The sequence below is a fragment of the Lycium barbarum genome, chromosome 11, assembly GCF_019175385.1.
Source record: "Lycium barbarum isolate Lr01 chromosome 11, ASM1917538v2, whole genome shotgun sequence".
Taxonomy (NCBI): domain Eukaryota; kingdom Viridiplantae; phylum Streptophyta; class Magnoliopsida; order Solanales; family Solanaceae; genus Lycium; species Lycium barbarum.
Genome location: NC_083347.1, coordinates 122,365,372 through 122,387,117, shown reverse-complemented (window position 1 = coordinate 122,387,117; position 21,746 = coordinate 122,365,372). Strand labels below are relative to the sequence as shown.

At 37.6% G+C, this 21,746-nt stretch overlaps 1 pseudogene; it reads left to right on the top strand.

Moving 5' to 3' along the window:
- Positions 1–6,814: 6,814 nt before the first annotated feature.
- On the top strand, positions 6,815–21,746 carry LOC132620259 (probable LRR receptor-like serine/threonine-protein kinase At1g53420; annotated as a pseudogene).

The following is a 21,746-nucleotide window of genomic DNA, read 5'->3' as shown; positions in this document are numbered from 1 at the left end:
TCACTTTGCATGCAAATCAGGAGTTGCTCACTTTATTAATATTAGTGCTTTAATTTTAGGGAAATCTACCTTAATGTACCTATCTAGTTTACCAAATGACTGACGTATACATTGCTTATACACTTTGATCATATAGGTATGTATAATATATGTATATTTAGTATACTATATACACTACCTATACACTGTGTACATATTGTGTAAACGACCGAAATGTATTTGACTGTAATTTTCCATTAATTTTAGCCAAAGGTGAAATTTTTCACATCCATTGCCATGGTCTTTGTTTATTGATTAAAAAAAAGAAGAAGAAGAAGGTAATATTCCCTTTCTGCTGCTGCCATGGTCTTTGTTTATTGAGGTTTCGTTCAGTAATTTCATCGAACACCTTCCACACAAATCACGAGTTGCTTTAATTTTACGTAGGATATGCCTTTTTGGTAGTGGATTTGTGGTAGTGAACTGATTTTCTGAAAAGGAAATTGAAGTGGGTACATGAGATAGAAACTAGTCGAGGCCTCTGTGGAACATTATTGGAGGTTTCACTTTAAGTAGAACATTATTTGAGCTTACTTGGAAGATTTAACTTAGGGTGACAAATAAGTCTATTAATTAGAAATGATGACAAGTTTGACCAGTCAAAGTCAAACTTGTCTTAAAAATATGATTAAGTTAAACGGGACTGAATTATAATTTTTAAAAATTCTTAATCTTTTACAAAATATAAAAAGACCCCAATTTAATCCCAAAAAATCCACTAGCCCCCCTTCTCCTCCCCCAGCACTCCCACTCCCCCCCCCCCCCCCTCCCCAACCCCAATCCCAATTTTTTTATTTGCTTTATCACCAGCCCCTCTGCTCCCACCCCTCCTCAGCCCCCCCTCCCGCCACCCCAACACTTTTTTTTTTTTTAAGTTTTAATTTTTTTTGCTTTTTCACCAGCTCCCCTGCTCCCACCCCTCCCCCACTCCCAACCCCAATTTTTTTTTAAAAAAGTTTTAAATTTTTTTATTTGCTTTTCACCAGCCCCCCCCCCCCCCCCCCCCCAAAAAAAAAAAGATTTTTTTTTAAGTTTTGATTTTCTTTATTTGTTTTTTCACCCCCCCCCCCCCCCCCTCCTCCTCCTCCCCCCGCCCCCACCCCAATTGTTTTTTTAAAGTTTTTTTTTAACAACCCCCACTCCTCCTCTCACCCCTCACCCCACCACCCCTCCTATAATATTTTTTTTTTTAAAAGTAGACAATCTGTTGCAACGACTCACTAATCTGTTGGACATAACTTCAGTTATTTGCTTCTATTTGTAGAAGATATCCAACAAATTTGTAGTTGTTACAACAAGCTCTACACTTGTTGTAACAAGTAGATAATCTGTTGGACATAACTTCAGTTATTTGGTTCTGTTTGTAGAAGATATCCTACAGATTTGTAGTTGTTGCAACAAGCTCTATACCTGTTGCAATAAGTAGACAATCTGTTGCAACAACTACAAATCTGTTGGACATAACTTCAGTTATTTGGTTATGTTTGTAGAAGATATCCTACAGATTTGTAGTTGTTGCAACAAGTTCTACACTTGTTGCAACAAGTAGACAATCTTTTGTAACAACTACAAGTCTGTTGGACATAGCTTCGGTTATTTGGTTCTGTTTGTAGAAGATATCCAACAGATTTGTAGTTGTTGCAACAAGTGTAATGCAACAAGTTCTACACTTGTTGCAACAAGTAGACAACCTATTTATGAATCAACAAATGTTGAGGAAAGATATAGTCAAATTGATAGCCAAATTAATAATCAATCCTCAAAAAGAGACGAAGAACAGAGCCAAGAAGCAGTAGATACAAATGAAGAAAGTGAAGAAGAACTAGAAGATGAATAAACTAATGATGGAAACGAAGGAGATGGAGTAGATCAAAGAAATCTGCTACACCCTAGAAGGTAGTTGCTGAACAAATTATTACTTAAGTTGTGGTATTTGGAGCCAAAGTGTCTATTGAACAATTTCTGTTTATGAACTTATTTATTTTGCTTACTAATTGTGGCAATAGATGCATACAGTTGTTGAAGAAGTTGCAACAAGTTACTAATTTATTTTAACAAGTTACTAATCTTTTTAAACAAGTTGCTTAGTTGTTGCAACAAATTACTCACCTTGTTGGAAAAAATCAAACAATTGCTTAAATTATTGCAAAAACTAAAAAATATGTCGCAACAGATGAGTAAATTATTGCAACAGATCATACATTTGTTGAAGAAGTTGCAACAAGTTACTAATCTGTTCAACAGATGGATCAGATGTTTAAGCAAGTTGCGTAGTTGTTGCAACAACTTACTCACATGTTGCAGCAGGTATCTCACATGTTGCAACAACTTACTCATATGTTGTCGCAGGTATCTTATATGTTGCAACAACTCCTACATTGTTGCAACATATTCACGATATTGATCACATTGAACTCCTTTATTTATACTGAATAACATTGAATTCATTTTTTATCACTAAATATGGTCGAATTAAGTACTTCACATCAAATCACTCTAATGATCACTCAATTTAGGAAGAATACACTTAGAATTGCCCATCTAATCCATGAAATTACTATCTAATCCATTAAGGATGTTAGTAGACATATATATTCATCGCTACATACCATTTATTTTCTTTGTTTAACACTTAATATGGGTGAATCAAGTAGTTCGCATCAAATCTCTCTAATGATCACTCGATTTAGTGCATACTGACTTAGTAGATCATGTCTCTTGACTCAAAATACATCAAATTGATTAAGTATTATACATTAATCACTAAATATCATTGATTTTCTTTGTTTATCACTAAATATGGGTGAATCAAGTAGTTCACATCAATTCACTCTAATGGTCACTCGATTTGGTGCATACTGACTTAGTAGATCATCTTTCCTAACTCAAAATACATCAAATTGATTAAGTATTATACATTGATCATTAAATATCGTTGATTTCCTTTGTCTATCACTAAATATGGGTGAATCAAGTAGTTCACATCAATTCACTCTAATGACCACTCGATTTAGTGCATACTGACTCAGTAAATCATCTTTCCTGACTCAAAATACGTCAAATTAATTAAGTATTATACATTGATCACTATATATCGTTGATTTCCTTTGTTTATCACTAAATATCATTGATTCCCTTTCTTGATCACTAAATATGGGTGAATCAAGTAGTATATGTTGCAACAACTGTAATATCTGTTACAGCAAGTGTATTATCTATTATAACAACTGTAGTATCTGTTGCAGCAAGTGAGATACCTGTTCCAACAAGATACGAGTTGCTGCAACAAGTCTTGTTACTTGTTGGATAAAACCCAACAAGTTATAGAGCTGTTGCAACAGATTCATTACTTGTTGGAAACTGTTCAGCAATTTATTAACAAGAATACACACATTTGTGATTTGAACACGATCAACATATCATATAAACCAAGTTCACAAACACCAAGAACATAAATTATCATTCTAAAAAAGAACAATATTAAATTGTCATAAAGTTCCAAAAAATAACCATTTTTGTGCTAGCTGTTTTACATAAGGAGCATTTATTTTTCCTCGTTCGCAATGATTCCTCGAATCCACGCCTCCTCTTTGTCCGCCTTCTTCCGGGTTTGCTAGGATCAACATATGGAGGAGGTATCTTTCTCTCTAATTCAAAACTTCTTTTCAAGATTTTTTTTTGTGTGGGGGGGGGGGGGGGGGGGGGGGGGGGGGGGGGGAGGGGGTGGGTGATGCAAAAAACAAAAAATAAAAACTTTTCGAAACTTTTTTTTAATAATTTTTTTTTTTGGTGGGTGAGTGGAGTAAGAAACCAAAGAAAAAATTTACTTTTCAAGCTTTTTTCTTTTGCGGGTGGGGGGGGGGGGGGGGGTTTGGTGGAGGGGGTAGGGTGGTGCAAAAAATCAAAAACAAAAACTTTTCAAAACTTTTTATTAAATAAAATTAATTTCTTTTTGGGATGGTAGGGGGTGGTGCAAAAAAAAAAAACCAAAAAACTTTTCAAAATCTTTTTTAAAAAAACATTTTTGTTTGTGGGGTTTGGGGGTGGGGTCGGGGGAAAGGGCGGGGGAGGGTGGATGGGTGGGGTGGTGCAAAAAACCAAAATCAAAAACTTTTCAATTTTTTTTTTAAAATAAAATTAATTTTTTTGGGAGGATGGGGGGTGGTGGGCCGGGGGGGGGGGGGGGAGTTGCGTGGTACAAAAAACAAACAAAAAAAAAACTTTTCAAACTCGTTTTAAAGAAACATTTTTTTTTGTGGGGTTTGGGGGTGGGGGGAAAGGGCGGGGGGAGGATGGATAGGGTGGGGGTGGTGCAAAAAACCAAAAACAAAAACTTTTCAAAACTTTTTTTAAAATAAAATTAATTTTTTTTGGGAGGGTGGGGGGTGGCGGGGCGGGGGTGGGTGGTACAAAAAACAAACAAAAAAAACTTTTCAAACTCTTTTTTAAAAAAACATTTTTTTTCGTGGGGGTTGGGGGTAGGGGGAAAGGTCAGGGGGAGGGGTGGATGGGTTGGGGTGGTGCAAAAAACCAAAACCAAAATCTTTTCAAAACTTTTTTTAAAATAAAATTAATTTTTTTGGGAGGGTGGGGGTGGTGGGGAGGCGGGGTGGGTGGTACAAAAAAACAAAAAAAAAACTCTTCAAAATCTTTTTTAAAAAAGCATTTTTTGTGGGGGGTGGGTGTGGGGGGCAAGGGCAGGGGGCTGGGGGCAGGGAGGGGGTGGGGGGCGGGAGGCATGGGGGCAGGGGGTATTTTATGATTTATATGAGTTGGGTCAAAGTGTTAAAAATAAAACTTTAAGACAAAGTGTAAAAAACAAAGCTTGGAGTCAAAATGTTAAAAATATAACTTTGGGGCAAGTCAAAACTCCCTAATCACTAATCCAAAGTTTATCACCCCTACTCAATTAAAAAAACTAGAGTTATCCCAACTCAAATTTTAAACCTTTTTGTCACCTTTAATGAAAAGCCCCTAGCTTACTTTATGGAAAAGAAAAGTTGTGCTGTAAGAGCCCAGAAGTGGAAACAACAAGAAAAAGTGAAGAAAGAATTGATCCACACACCAGGGGAGGATCCACAACGTTGTTTGTGCATTCACGTGAATCCAGTAACTTTTGCCTAGATCCTGTAAATGTATTAAAAAACCCACTAATTATTATTAGGGGTCGTTTGGTAGGGTGTATAACAAGAGTACTGAATATGGTGCATTAGTAATGCTGTTAGCAAAAAAAAAAAAAAGAGATTAGTTATGCTAACATTCTTTTTTATCCGACTATTTAGTTTGTTATATTAAATGAATAAGGTGTATTAGAATAAGAGTAGTATGTATTAGTAGAGGAATAATACTGGTATTGTTACTGCCATGGTTTCTTATGTATAAGAATAGTACGTTGTACTGAATATATTAGTTATACATAGGTTGAAAATCATATCTATATTATATTAAAATCATGAAATCTCTAACTTAAAAGTCAAATTACTTATTTGCCCTTCTAAATAGTTTAAACTATTTTGTTTTAAAAAAAAAATGTTTCTTATGCAACGTGTCCGTTACTCTTGAAATGAAAAGGCACCACTTCAGTTTTCTTTCAGTGGACAATCACTAATTTCGTTTGAATCATTTTCCATAGACCATCACTTGATCCCTTCTTACTTTGTGTCTCTCCCTATCTGCTTCTACTGATTTTCTCTGGCATTTAACTCTCTTGTATTTCCTCCAAGTTGCACTAAATTGACGCAGTGGCCGAACATATTACTCTAATCTCTATATTTTTCCACCAGAACCCATTAACGATTCTAATATTCTATGAAGTGAAACGTGCAAGTCATGATCATATTTTTCTTTTTCTTTTTATTGGCTTATGTTATTATGATCTACTTCTGGGTGTTTGCTGATTTAATTTCTTCTTCTTACTTGACAAATGTTGCGTTTCTCCAGTTGAAGATAATTTCTATATGTTTGTAAGAGGTGTTTATCAAAATTTTATCCATTAAAATTAATTTGTAGTAACGATTCTCCAAACAAATAGAGGGGTTGCAGGGCAGATTTGTTCATTTGGAATGAAGAACAACTGATATTTCCAAAAAATTTAAGTTTTTATTTATTTAGAAAAAGCAAAATTAGTTGGACTTATTACAATTGACCATTATGTTTACATGTAGCGACTTCCCTTCCGAAAATATTTATTGTTGATTGAAGATTCTGGTACTTGCTTATTTTCAAAGGAAGTTTCAAAATGTTGGATAACTTTTTGGGACCCCTAAAAATGCAGGAAAGGTTCTGATTATTTTAAGGTTAAATCCACTGGGCTACTTATTTTGTATATAGGAACTTACTGGAGATATCAAGGTTATACAACATTCAAATGATTTTCTCAAGATTTATGTATTAGAATCAGTTATAAAACATTCAAATGATTCTATCATGTCAAAGCTAACCCAGAGACAATTAATTTGAAGTATAAAACAGTAATGATTCTCCAAAGTAAAAAAGGGTGGCAGGGGTTGAATAGTTGTTGGATATATTTTGTTCATTTGAAATGAACTTGTTTTTCAGATTTTTTTTTAATATCAAATACCCGTGTATGATCAATGAGGGTGATACATTCGAGTGATTAAACATTTCAAAATTAGGGAACTAAATATATTGTTATAACTTGAATTTTGTTGTGGGATGAAGAATGAATAGACGCAGGTGCTAATGAGTCAATAGATTCTTCTTCCTATGTATCATTCTTCTATCTTGGGATTTTATTTAAATATTAAAATCTAACCTTGGTTACCATTACAGATATCTGTGCCAAAACTTCTTCAATCAAACAATTCCTCCAGAATTGGGTTCCCTCCCATCTTTGGAATATTTGTAAGTCTAAAACTGCATTTTATATTGTCCTTTCTATTCCAAAATAGATTATTATTATTGTTATCTGTTGTCTCAAGTTCAGAACTATTTTCTCTTCTTCTTGTCCTTTCAGACACTTGGGCGATAATTTCTTAAGAGGGAAAATTCCAGATGAGCTGGGAAACATTAAGAGCCTCCTCGTATTGTAAAAGCCTTGATCAAATCCATAATCCATACTTCTACTTTATCTCACTTTTCTTTTGGGTTAGAGCAAATTTGAATCCCCATCTATTGCCTTCACAATTAGGTCCCTGGCGGATAATCAACTCTCGGATGTACTCCCAGTCAAGCTTGGAGATCTTGTGAATCTTGAGGAGTTGTAAGTGTATTTTTGTTGGTTACTAGTATTTGGACATGTGCGTTGTACGTGTTTTCCATGCTAATTAATATAAAACATTTAGAACGATAATAGAAGTAATTTTAGAATATTAAGCAATTGTGAAATTTGAAGAGCAAAACTGCAAGCTCAAACTGATGAATAGTCAGCACATTAGATAGATATTAGTTGTCACTGCAACACACGATTTATAAAAATTTCTAACTATCATTTATTTTTCGTCATTTCATCAAAAAGACCCAACTTCCCTCCACATAACCCACAGAAGAAGGAAAACTTCCCGTCGAAAGTGACAACAATGGAAGAATCAAGAACATAACTATCATTTATTTTTCAACAATGGAAGAATCGAGAATATAAGTACCATTTATTTATTATAATACTAACTACACAGTTGGGTTCATTATGTTAAATTAAATAGCTGGGTTTCATTCTTCTCCTCAATAGAGTGCAAACAAATTCCAAAAAGATGTCACGACAAATCAATGTCGGCATTCCAATTTCTGTCATTGTAGTGCTTCTCTCAAGCCTGTTTCTTTTCATGCCATTTTTGAAGCATGGTGTTAATGCCTTTGAATAAGGAAGAAAAAGTTTTTATAGAAGAAAAGAAAAAAGGAATTTCTCATATCAGTTATTTGTCGGTGAGCTCACTAATCAATTGATGAAGAAGAGAAACAAAATAAGTATAGGAAGTTAGTAAAATAATGAGACAAAAAAACTGGAAGGAAAGACAGGAGAAGAACTTAAATTGCAGATTGAAATCACAAAATCTGAAATTTGCACCTAAGACATTTGTGATTTCAGTCTGCAAAACAATCCATTTTGGATTGTGCAAAATGGACGATGCAGTTATCAGGAAAGAAAATTTGGAGATATTTTCTAATAAAACTTTGTTTCAAGCAAAACTTATTGAACAGAGATGAAGTGGGTTTAAATTTTTGGGTAAAATTTACTTAGAAATTGGTACAACAAGGACCAACATTGGCAAGCTCAACCCATCATCAACGGAAAGTTTGCCGTTCGGCATCTCCCGAGCTCCCAGCCACCCCACCGGAGGAGTGGGAAGGAAAGCAAAGAGGGGAAAGACAGGTTGTCTTTAGATTTTTTAGGTGAAAAGATATTGTGACCTCTCTTATTAATGTGTGCTGTTAGTCTGTTGACAGGGGCATTTTTGAGAACAAGAAAATGGGTATATAATTACTTCATGTATTAGCAAAACAATTCTACTCAGTCCTTGTATTTATTCTTTTAACCTGGCTGTAAATATGGGAACATAGAAGCTGCTAAATTTGAACTGGATAGAGCCCGTTCAAGGTTAACAAAGAACATGGAGATACTTATTATTATGTAGTAAATGATTTCAGGGACCTGGAGAACAATGAATTTAATGGTTCCTTGCCACCAAGCTTCAAGAATTTGAAGAAGTTGAGATACTTGTAAGTATTTACTCTCTTATCTTCCATTCTCATTAGCATAGAATTGAAACAAGAAGCGAGAGAGAGAATATGGATCTTCAGAATTAGACTTTTATATCGATTGGTTAATCTTCTTTCTCTGTAGCAATGTGCGAGGGAACAAGCTCAATGAAGCAATTCCAGATATTTTCGAACAGTGGCAAAATCTGTGTACCTTGTAAAACTCACTAACTGTACACTTTTATACGATCTATGCGTGTTTTTATCAAGACTGTTGATTTTTTGTTCCATATATTGAGAAGGAATCTGATGGGGAATAATTTTTTCGGACCTTTGCGTGGCCAATTCTCAAAGCTGAAGAGTCTAACGGAACTGTAAAATCCTGTAGCGTTTTTGATGTACGCAGCTCTTCCAAACTTTGAATTATTATGGATTCTATAATATCTACTTTCAGGTATATCAGTGACTTAGTTGGAGAAAGATCCTCATTTCCAGATTTATCTGGAATGAAATTTTTGAGAGTTTTGTGAGTCCCCTGGCATCCAAACTTTCATGTTATTGGAGTAATAGTTTTCTTTTGCTCTTCTCCTTAAACTAAATTCTATTTTTTGGTTTGTTGTTTATCTAGGACATTGAGGAATTGCTTAATAGATGACGACATCCCTATTTGGATATGGAAGCTATCTTACCTACAGTATCTGTAAGACAGCTTCTGCAGTAAATATCTACATATTCTTTTACTTTACAAAGAAAAAGGCATGTACTTATTTGATAGGGGAAAGTCGATGCGAGGGGTGTCAAATGGGCGGGTCAAAATGGGGTGAGCTAATAACTAGGTCCAAAAGTTACTTGAGCTGAAATGGGTTAAAAAACCGGTCATAACCCCCCCCCCCCCCCCAATTGTTACTAAGTCTTAATTTTTTTTGTTTTAATTTTAAGTACGTAATAAAAATATTTTCTTTCTATATTATGGCTATATCAAAAAAACAAATTGACAAATATATTGATATATATATCAGCCCAACTTTTTGATGGGCTGAAATGGGTTGTGCTGATATGAACCGAGCTAATGAATGGGCAGGTCAATGACCAGCCCAAACTTGGACGGGTTGGCGGGCCGCGGGTCATATTTTCATGGGCTAATTCCCCCCTCCCCCCCCCCCCCCCCCACCCAACACAGTATATAGGAAAATAGTTGAAGTGCATGGAACCAAATGGAAAAATAACTTAATTGACTGTAAACCTGTCACTAAATAGGCTATTACTCCCTCCATTTCAAAATAAATAAGTGGTGTTTTTAGCTTGGGCACACCCCTTAAGAAAACTACTCATTCTTAGAAAGTAAGATGTATGTTTACTTACCCTTAATAAATACCTTGAAACATATGTAGCTCTTTAGTAGTTTCTTGGTTATGTAAAACTCCCTTTATTTAAATAAGGGTAAATGGGAAGAACATCGTTAATGCCTTCTTGATTATGTGAAACACCACTTATTTTTTAACAAAATGAAAATGTGAAAACACCACTTATTTTGAAATGGCGGGAGTACATGTTTCCTGGACAAATATGTATAGTAATTCTACTTTTTTTTTTTTCTGCTGATGTAGGGACTTGAGTTTCAATAGTTTGTTTGGTGCAATTCCAGAAGCTGTTAACTCCTCGTTAAATCATATGTAAGTGACCTTATTTCTCTAACTATTCATCAGATATAAAAGGTGATCTTACTTTTGTAATGAACTGTGGAAACATTGAACAAAGAGTCATGATCCAATGCATTCTTGCAGATTTCTGAGAAGAAATAAGCTCAATGAGACAATTCCATCTTGGATGAATGCTAGTTCATACGTGTAAGTGATTTGCATTAATACATTACTACTTTTTTGGTTTTAAGTTCAGACATTACTAGCAGCTCCTAGGAAATCTATTTGCCAGGCTGAGGAAGGAAGTACCAGAATGAAACTAAAGTGAAGTGATAAAAAGGAAGTAAAAGCAAGCGTGAAATAAAGGGTAAAATTGCAACTGTAACTGTAATTGCATTTAACGGTAAAGTTGCAAGTTGCACCTGTAGCACAAACTGAAGATATTTAATCCTTGGAGCAAGCACTTCTTTAAATTCAAATTTGAAGGGTCTCTTGGAAGAAATTATATTATTTTTCGATTGTTGTAAAATCGTGGCATTTACTTTCTTCCAATTGAAGTTTGATTTAACGTGATTTTCTTTGCCGATTTTCTCTTTTCATTAATTTCTACGACATATTTTGCCACTCACTCTTCCAATTTAAAAATGCAGGGATGTTTCTGAAAACCATTTCAAAAATGTGAGCATATGCCCCGGAAAGAAGCTAAACCCTAACTTGTAAGGGTGATTTTCACATATATAGAAAAATCTTATTTATGTTCTTCTTAGTTGCTTTTCTATTCCGAATCCAATTATTTTGCTCTTTCCCAGGAATCTGTTTGCGTGTTGCCCCAATGAAACGGATGAGTAAGCTCCTCCACCTGTATCTCCACAAAAAGAAAAGAAAAAAGAAACATATTGGAGTTAGAAAAAATTGGTCTGAGTTCTCTACTTAACTTTGTCAATAAATTTGAATATAGGGTTGCAAAGCGGGACCAAGTTGATTTCCATTTTAAGAATGGAACTCGTTTCTGTACTCAGTTCTGTAAGTACTAACAACTTCAGACATGAAGTGATTTTGTATACGTATTATGTTATGTTTCTTATGACTATCTTCATAGATATTTCTTTTGGGATTGAATGTGACTCTACATAAAAGATTCTGAAGGACTAATTGTTTCTATAATTAAAAGTGTTGTTTGTGTCATTATATTAGGAGCTGTTTGGCCATGAGAATTATTCACTTTTTTTTTCCGGATTAATTTTTCACTTTCTTCAAAATCAACATTTGGTTATAAAATTTCAAAATCCAACTTGAAGTTAATTTGCAAATTTGGGGAATTGCTCCAAACCTGTTTTCCAACTCCATCTTCATAAATTCCAAATAAAGTGCTATTTTCTCTCCTTTGCAAAAAGTATAACTAAACACAACTCCAAGAGTGGCAAGCTATTGTGCCCTCAGAAGTGATCCAGAAGACGAGGCTACAGAAAAAATGAAGAAGAAAATGGAGACAACCCGCGACCAGTTAACTGAAGCACTCTACCAGAAGGGATTGGCTTTGGCAGAGCTAGAAGCATCGAAGAGTGGGAGCACTGTGGATAAGGCTGATAGCCACGCTGCATCAGTGTCTGATGTCCAGTCGGATATGTTTGAAGAGAACTTCAAAGAGCTACAGAAATGGGTGGATCTGAAGTCTTCTAAATATGGTATCCTTTCGGTTCTCCGTGAGAGGCATCATGGAAGACTTGGAACCGCACTTAAGATTCTAAATGACATGATACAAGATGATGGTAACCCACCCAAGAAGAAGCTTTATGAACTAAAGCTTTCTTTGCTCGATCAGATAGGATGGAGCCACTTGCTGGTATATGAGAAACAGTGGATGCAAGTACGATTTCCATCGTCTTTACCTCTTTTTTAGTTTTTGTTCAGTGAACACGCCATATTTAGTAGATTAAGAGAGAGAGAGAGAATGTGACTGGAGTTCTGCATGAAAAAAAAAAAGGATCATTTATGGCAAAAAAAAAAAAAAAAATCATAAAATCCAAATGAAGTGAAAATTATTTGGAATCTGTAGGCAAACGCCTACTAAGCTTTCTATTTGCTAATCTGTCTTTTCGAACTGTCAGCTGCAGATCTTCACAGTATATTCCTAGAAACATTTCCAGATCAAAGTTTCTCATATTTTAAGATTGTAAATGCACGTTGTACTGAAAATACTGTCTCCATTTGTAGATGACCATTTGTATATAAACTGCGGTGGTGATTCTGTCCATGTTAACGGAACTGACTATGAAGCTGATGTACATCCACGTGGTCAATCAACTTTCTTCATGAGTAACAGCTCAAATTGGGGCTATAGTAGCATGGGAAGCTTCTTATGGGCAAGACATAATCAGTACACTCTAAATGAGACCTGCGAAATTCATGCTGGTGATGCCCAATTGTATCGAACAGCACGTTTATCCCCAATCTCCTTGAAATATTATGGATTTTGTTTGAGAAATGGTGAGTACAAAGTGAAGCTTCACTTTGCTGAAATATCAAGTAGCAACACTAAAGATTCGCACAGCAAAGCAGGGCGACTCTTTGATGTAGATATCCAGGTAAGGTACCAAAACCACAAGTTGTCGATCCATATGCAAACATATAGAAGACTTATAAATTATATTTACGCAGGAAAAAAATGTGCTGAGAAACTTCAACATAGAAAGAGAAGCGAAAGGTGTGAATATGGCTATAACAGAGGAACATACCACTTCTGTGAATGACAATAGACTGGAGATTCACTTATACTGGTCTGGAAAAGGGTCAGTCGAATACCCATCAGTGTACTATGGGCCCCTTATAGCTGCCATTACAGTAACTCCAGGTATTCATTGTATGCCTTTGACTGTTTACCATTTTACATGGTTTTGGTCCCGATTTTGTGACTGATATTTCATGGTAACAATTTATGAACCAGTTCAATCAGAACTGTCCAAAGGAGTGCTTGCTGGAATTTCAGGATTTGCATTACTTCTTCTAATATTGTTCATAGGTTTTTCCTGGAGATTCCAAGACAAATTACGTCGGGAAGGTAACACTACATTATTATATATTTTATTTGGTTTCCATTGGGATTTTAAGTGAAGCCAATTCTGAAAGGATGTTTTAGTGTACCTTAAGATTCTGAATATTCGTGCCAGATCCCCAAAATTTTAAAATGTTGTCTCTCCTCTTCACTTACACCTTACCATCCTCGATAAGGAGACGAGTAAATAGTTGATGCAATGATATGTTGCCGCTCCATCTTCAAAGTTGTAGCTTGTCTTCTTTAAGTTGTCCCACATCGATTGTGGGATGTAGAGTTGGTCTGCTTATATGGTATTCGGCAATCCTAACCTGATGAGGTAGTTTTTCGTGTTGAGTTAGACCCAAGATCCATTCTTATCATGGTATTAGAACTAAACCCATCTCAATACTTGATTTACCCGATGTTGCCCCCATATATTATGTTGTCCAAGATTCAGTTGGTAGGCTTTGGCATAGGTTGGAGGGATTTTAAGTTGTCCCACACTGGTCTCCTCGTATGAGGTTAGCTAGTGAGTTAAGATTCTAACTAGCTTTTGGGGTTGAGTTAAGCTCAAGATACATTTTGATCATGTGAATCATAGGTCTTTTTATTTTTTGTAAGCTTCTTTACTTTCTTTCGGTTTTCTACTCCGCTGATATTTTTATTTACTAATGTGTTGATGTAGAGCTAGAACTTGTTGAATTGTACCCTGGAGGGCTTTACAACTTTCGAAAAATTAGAGCTGCCACAAAGAATTTTGGTGTTGATAACCGGTTTGGTGAGGGAGGTTTTGGGACTGTCTATAAGGTTAGCTAGAATCTTAACTCAGTATAGTGTATGATTTTTTGTATTTATTTGTGATATATGTTTTACAGTTTTCTTCAGTTAAATAAATTTTGCTTATCACTTGAGGGCATTTTTTCCGCCTTTGTATTCTTCATTTCCTTTGAAAAAAGATATTCTCCTATGACAAAAGTTAAGAGTACTAATGCACCCGTTTAGCCTAGTGGTCAATAAAGTGGGTAGAAAATCATGAGGCTTCAAGTTCAAATGCTAGCAGAGACAAAAATACTAGGTGATTTCTTCTTATTTGTTCTAACCTTAGTGGACAGTGTTAGCTGGTACCTGTTACTGGTGGGAGGGGGGAGGTATTCCGTGGAATTAGTTGAGGTGCGCACAAGCTAGCCCGGACACCACGGTTGTCAAAAAATAGAGAAAGTTGCGGTACCAATCTTGTGTTTTCGTGATTCTCCTCATCCTCTATGCAACTTAACTGCACATCTTTGTTCTTAGAGGTATCATGTTGATTTAGAGCCTGCACCTGCACTGCCCCCTAACTTTCTCCTTTTGCTAGCTGGATGACCTTCAATGTCTATATATATGATTATTTGATTTTTCTGATTCGAAATTTCATCATTTGTAATTATTATTATTATGCTGCCATTATCTTATTATTATTAGGCTATCACTATCTTATTCTTCAATTTTATCACTACTGTTGTTTCTTTATCATAGCTTTTCTACTCTTGTATTTTTCAAACCTGTTTTGAAAAACACTTTTCTTGAGTCGAGGGTCTATGGGAAACCGCCTCTCTACCCCACAATGGTAGGGGTAAATTCTGCGTACAGTTGTAACTCTCCCCAGACACCACTTGTGGGACTACACTGGGTATGTTGTTGCAATTTCATCATCTAAAACACTTAATCAACATTCAGGGCACTCTTGCGAATGGGACTTGTTAGGTGTGGAATTGGCCAAACAAGTCAATTCTTTTGTTCACATAGTCGTGATGTAAGCGCTTACCTCATGATAGTCGTGATGTAAGCGCTTACCTCATCATAGGAAATTCATTCCTATAAATAGGTAGCTTATGGTTCATTTGTAAACACACCAAATTGAAGAAGACAACACATCCCAAAGAGAGAGAAAAAATCTAAGAGAAATACTCTTAGTGAAAGGCCTAAGTAAGAGAAGGTCTTTGAGAGATTTTTCTGTGGTAAAATTCTTGAGTGTAATTGGGATTGAGGTTGTGAGGTTGAGTGTTGTAAACACTTGTAATATTTCTTCTTTAATAAGATCTGCAGCAGCAACGTGGACGTAGCTCTCACATTGAGGGTGAACCACTATAAATCTGTGTGTGCTATTTATTCTTCGCTTACATCACGGCGTAAGTAGGTTCTGTCTAAGGAGGTTGGTATTTAAGTGGTCCAGCTGTGACCCTCCAATCTTTCCTGGGAACCTGCTTACAAAGGTCGGATTTGGGATTCAAATCCTAACAACTGGTATCAGAGCAACAGGTTGTGTTGTGATTTAGAAACGATGGGAGGCGAAGATGGTACGACGCACGGCATCGGTAAATTCGATGGTACAGACTTTGCGTTCTGGAGAATGCAAATTGAAGATTATTTATATGGCAGAAAGCTTCATGAACCTCTGAGTCCGAAACCAGAGGAGATGAAGCAAGCAGATTGGAATCTCCTCGACAGACAAGTTCTGGGAGTCATTCGGCTGACGCTGTCGAAGAACGTTGCTCACAACGTGGCAAAGGAGAAGACCACCGCAGATATGATGAAGGTATTGTCTGACATGTATGAGAAACCTTCGGCAAATAATAAGGTATTTCTCATGAAGAAACTATTTCATCTAAAAATGATGGAAAATGCTCATGTTGCTGCACACGTAAATGAATTCAATACCATTGTAAATCAATTGTCATCGGTAAAAATTGACTTCGATGATGAAGTGCAAGCTCTAATTTTGTTGGCATCCCTACCAAATAGCTGGGAGCCAATGAGAGCAGCGGTTAGTAATTCTGTCGGTAGTGACAAACTAAAGTTCAACGATGTTAGGGATCGTATCCTTGCTGAGGAAGTGCGCAGGACAGATTCTGGAGAGGCATCGACGAGTACTGCTTTTAATGTTGAAAACAGAAGCATAAATTATGACAGAAACTACAACCGAAATAGGGGCAGATCGAAGTCAAGGAATGGCAGGGGTCAATCCAGACCAGGACGAACATTTGAGTGTTGGAACTGTGGAAAACCAGGTCACTTCAAGAAGAACTGCAGGGCGCCAAAGAAGGAGGACAACAAGGGGGCTGGAATCAACGCTGCTACGGAAGACATTGGCGATGCGTTGTTGCTATCGGTTGACAGCCCGATAGACTCTTGGGTGCTTGACTCAGGAGCGTCCTTTCATACCACCCCACATCATGATATAATGACAAACTACGTGGCTGGGAATCTCGGCAAAGTTTATTTAGCCGATGGAGAGCCGCTAGACGTTGTTGGCACGTGAGACATTAATTTGAAGATGTCAAATGGATCCTCGTGGAAGATTACAAAAGTTAGACATGTTCCAAAGCTGATGCGAAACCTGATTTCAGTAGGTCAGCTTGATGATGAGGGATATGATCTCAACTTTGGTAATGGGTCTTGGAAGGTGGCAAAAGGTGCTATGGTAGTTGGCCGAGGAAAGAAGATTGGCACTCTCTACATGACGGATAGCTGTCGTGATATTGTTGTTGTGGTTGACAACACAAAGAAGACAGATTTGTGGCATTGTCGGCTTGGGCATATCAGCCAGAAGGGGATGAAGCTGTTGGTGACAAATGGCTTAATTCCGGAGCTGAAGACGGTGGACCTTCATACGTGTGAGAGCTGCATTCTCGGAAAACAAAAGCGAGTAAGCTTCTCAAGTGCAGGCAGAGAGTTGAAGGTCGAAAAGCTGGAATTGGTGCACACAGACGTGTGGGGACCTACCACTGTACCCTCTCTTGGAGGATCACACTACTACGTGACCTTCATTGATGATTCAACCAGGAAAGTATGGGTTTATTTTATGAAAAATAAATCTGATGTGTTTAGTGTATTCAAAAGATGGAAAGCCATGGTCGAGAATGAAACAAACCTCAAGTTGAAGTGTTTGAGGTCCGACAACGGCGGAGAATACACTGATGGTGATTTCAAACGGTACTGTGCCGATAATGGGATCAAGATGATGAAGACTATTCCTGGAACACCGCAACAGAATGGAGTAGCCGAAAGAATGAACCGAACGTTGAACGAGCGTGCTCGGAGTATGAGAATACACTCTGGACTGCCCAAGACATTCTGGGCAGATGCAGTCAATACCGCGGCCTTCTTAATTAACCGAGGACCGTCAGTTCCCTTGGATTTCAGAATTCCAGAAGAAGTCTGGAGTGGCAAGAAGGTAAATCTTTCATTTCTGAAAGTGTTCGGTTGCTTATCATATGTTCATAATGATGATACGGCTAGAAGCAAGCTTGATCCAAAATCAAAGAAGTGTTACTTTATTGGCTATGGTGACACCGAGCTTGGGTACCGATTTTGGGATGAACAAAATCGGAAGATCATCCGAAGCAGGAATGTTGTCTTTAACGAAGAGGTACTGTACAAAGACAAGCTGCAAAAGAATTCAGAATGTCAGGACAAGGAATCGGAAATAGTCGATTTGAGGGACTTTCCGGTACCTGAGCCGTAGCCAGGTACAACCGAGGCAGAGGAACAAACAATCCGAGAAGGTGCTGATGAAAGTGCTGATTCTGAAACAAATGAACAGACGCCAATCACAGAGCTGCGTAGATCATCCAGGATCAGGAAGCCGCTTCACAGGTACTCTCCATCCCTCAACTACATTCTACTCACTGATAGAGGGGAGCCGGAATGTTATGAAGAAGCAATGCAAGGCGATGAATCGACTAAGTGGGAGCTGGCAATGAAGGATGAAATGGATTCACTATCGGCAAATCATACATGGGAATTATCCGAGTTGCCAAAGGATAAAAAGGCATTGCAAAACAAATGGGTTTATCGGATAAAGGAAGAACCCAATGGAAGCAAGCGTTATAAAGCAAGGCTGGTTGCAAAGGGATTTCAACAGAAAGAAGGCATTGACTATACGGAGATCTTCTCTCCCGTAGTCAAGATGGTGACTATCAGAACTGTTCTTGGGCTGGTAGCAAAGGAAAATCTACATCTGCAACAGATGGACGTGAAAACTGCATTTCTTCACGGTGATCTAGACGAGGAAATCTACATGCGACAGCCGGAGGGATTCAAAATCAAAGGAAAGGAGAATCTGGTGTGCAAACTTCAAAAGAGTCTGTACGGACTAAAACAGGCTCCAAGACAGTGGTATTTAAAGTTTGACAGCTTTATGAAGAAAGCTGATTTTTGAAGGTGCGAGGCAGATCACTGCTGTTACTTCAAAAAATTTGAAGACTCGTACATGATACTGCTACTCTATGTCGACGACATGCTAATCGTAGGAGCAAACCTACAGGAGATTGATCAGTTGAAAAAAGGGTTATCGGAAGAGTTTGCAATGAAGGATTTGGGAGCTGCAAAGCAAATCCTTGGGATGAGAATCGACCGAAGCAAGGAGGGCATCAAACTCTCACAAGAAGAATATGTGAGGAAAGTTATCAAAAGGTTTAACATGCATGATGCCAAGCCAGTCAGCACTCCCTTGGCTGGACACTTTCGGTTGTCAAAGGATCAGTCGCCGACAACCGAGGATGAGAAGAAGCAGATGGACAAGATACCTTATGCATCTGCAATCGGTAGTCTTATGTATGCAATGATATGTACAAGGCCAGACATTGCACATGCAGTGGGAGTTGTCAGCCGATTTATGAGCAATCCGGGAAAGAAACACTGGGAGGCTGTGAAGTGGATATTCAGATATCTGAAAGGCAGCTCGAGTTCAGCTCTGTATTTCCGAAAATCAAAAACAGGATTGCAAGGGTATGTTGATACTGACAACGGTGGTGATATTGATAGCAGAAAGAGCACATCCGGGTATGTTTACACATTCGGAGGTACTGCAATCTCTTGGGTTTCCAAGTTGCAAAAGATAGTAGCTCTCTCTAGTTGTGAGGCTGAGTACGTTGCTGTGACGGAGGCCACAAAGGAAATGATGTGGCTACAATCTTTTCTGCGGGAATTGGATCAGGACCACGAGGGAAGTGTGTTATATTGTGATAGCCAAAGCGCCATTCATTTGGCAAAGAACCCGGTTTACCATGCTCGAACGAAGCACATACAACTCCGGTACCATTTCATTAGATCAGCTTTGGAAGATGGAGCGCTAGTGCTTGAGAAGATCGCAGGGAGTCAGAATCCAGCAGACATGCTGACAAAGGCAGTGACGATAGACAAACTGAAGCTATGCTCAACTTCAGTTGGCCTGCACGAAGTATGAAAGTAGGAAAGAGCTGCTGCATCGATCAAAGTGTGAAGACAAATTAAAATTAGTCTTCAAGTGGGAGATTTGTTAGGTGTGGAATTGGCCAAACAAGTCAATTCTTTTGTTCACATAGTCGTGATGTAAGCGCTTACCTCATGATAGTCGTGATGTAAGCGCTTACCTCATCATAGGAAATTCATTCCTATAAATAGGTAGCTTATGGTTCATTTGTAAACACACCAAATTGAAGAAGACAACACATCCCAAAGAGAGAGAAAAAATCTAAGAGAAATACTCTTAGTGAAAGGCCTAAGTAAGAGAAGGTCTTTGAGAGAATTTTCTGTGGTAAAATTCTTGAGTGTAATTGGGATTGGGGTTGTGAGGTTGAGTGTTGTAAACACTTGTAATATTTCTTCTTTAATAAGATCTGCAGCGGCAACGTGGACGTAGCTCTCACATTGAGGGTGAACCACTATAAATCTGTGTGTGCTATTTATTCTTCGCTTACATCACGGCGTAAGTAGGTTCTGTCTAAGGAGGTTGGTATTTAAGTGGTCCAGCTGTGACCCTCCAATCTTTCCTGGGAACCTGCTTACAAAGGTCGGATTTGGGATTCAAATCCTAACAGGACTGCCATCGCAGTTAAAAAGCTTTCTGCAACAAAAGAAGGAATGTACGAGTTTGTGGAAAAGAGTCGATCAATTGCTGGCATGAAACATCCAAATCTTGCAACACTAATGGGATGCTGTGCAGGAGACAACCAGCTTCTGCTTATCTATGAGTACATTGGAACTAACTTTCTTGAAGATGCATTATTTGGTAATGTCTTCCATTTATGAAAAATTTCTTCGTTAAGCTTCCACAGTTGTAGTAAAAAAAGGGAAAAATAATTTTAGCTGTCCAAATAATAGTTGAGATTTGATTACTTACAGGTTCAGACGAACTTAGAGAAAGACTAGATTGGCCAACAAGGTATAAAATTTGTCTTGGCCTAGCAGAAGGTTTAGCTTTCCTTCACGGGGGGTCCAAACAGGAAATTATACACGGGGATATTAAACCAGCAAACATTATTCTTGATGGCGAACTAAATCCGAAGATATATGACTTTGGATTTGCAAGGCTCTATCACAAGCAAAAGTTGGAAGGAACACTGTAAGGGAACACCTCTGACCGATTTTGTTTTCAAATTGGTTAAAACTTTGAATACATTGGCTATCACAATTGTACTTCTCAATAATGGATGCCTTTTGCAGGTCATACACAGCGCCTGAAGTTAAAGATCACCCCTTAGAAGCTAGCGCAGATGTGTATAGCTTTGGAGTTGTCACACTTATACTTATCAGTGGAAGGAAAGTCACGACCCCGAGGGCAGGTGGTGACACTGAATACCTTGTGGAGGAGGTGAGTTAAACTCACCTAACTGCAAGAGATTATGTACATGAATCCACATTTTGTGGTTGAAATCTAGGAAACTAAACAAAGTTATTGGCTTTTATGGACTATTATAGGCACAGGTAAAGGATCAGAGGGGAGCTCTAATGGATCTAGTCGATAATAAGCTTCTGGAATATGACTGGGAAGAAGCGATATGGTTCTAAGATTAGCAATGAAATGCATAAGTTCGCGCCCATTCAGACCGACAATGTCAACAGTCGTGAAGATTCTAAAGAAAGAATGCTCAATGGAGACGATTAAGCCAAAGCTGGGAGATTCTCCATAGAGAAAAACCAAATCATGTTTGTTCTTCTGAAAAACCTCTACCCAGATGGAGAAGTAAAGGAGTATCATATTTGCTTTAACAGTGTGCTTGACCAGGCGTGGAGCTAGAAGGAGACTTAAGCGTTACGCGTTCGGCTGAACCTAGTAGGTTTGTAAATTTGTGTTGTAAATTTCAATAAATATGTGCAAATTTTAAATTCAGAGTCCAGTTATTCGCACTAGAAGTTGTTATTGTAAAATTCAGAACCCGTAAAATTCAAAATCATGAATCTTCCTCGGTGTGACTCGTGTGCTAGTACTCACCTGGATTTGATATATAAGGGCTTGCTAGGTTATGTAAAATTTATGGTTGTGGTGCCTTGTTGAGTTAGAACCTTGTTGTATCTATTAAAGATGATGAGAAATTGAGAATAAATGTTTTGTTGAACTTATTGAAATTCAAAGTTGA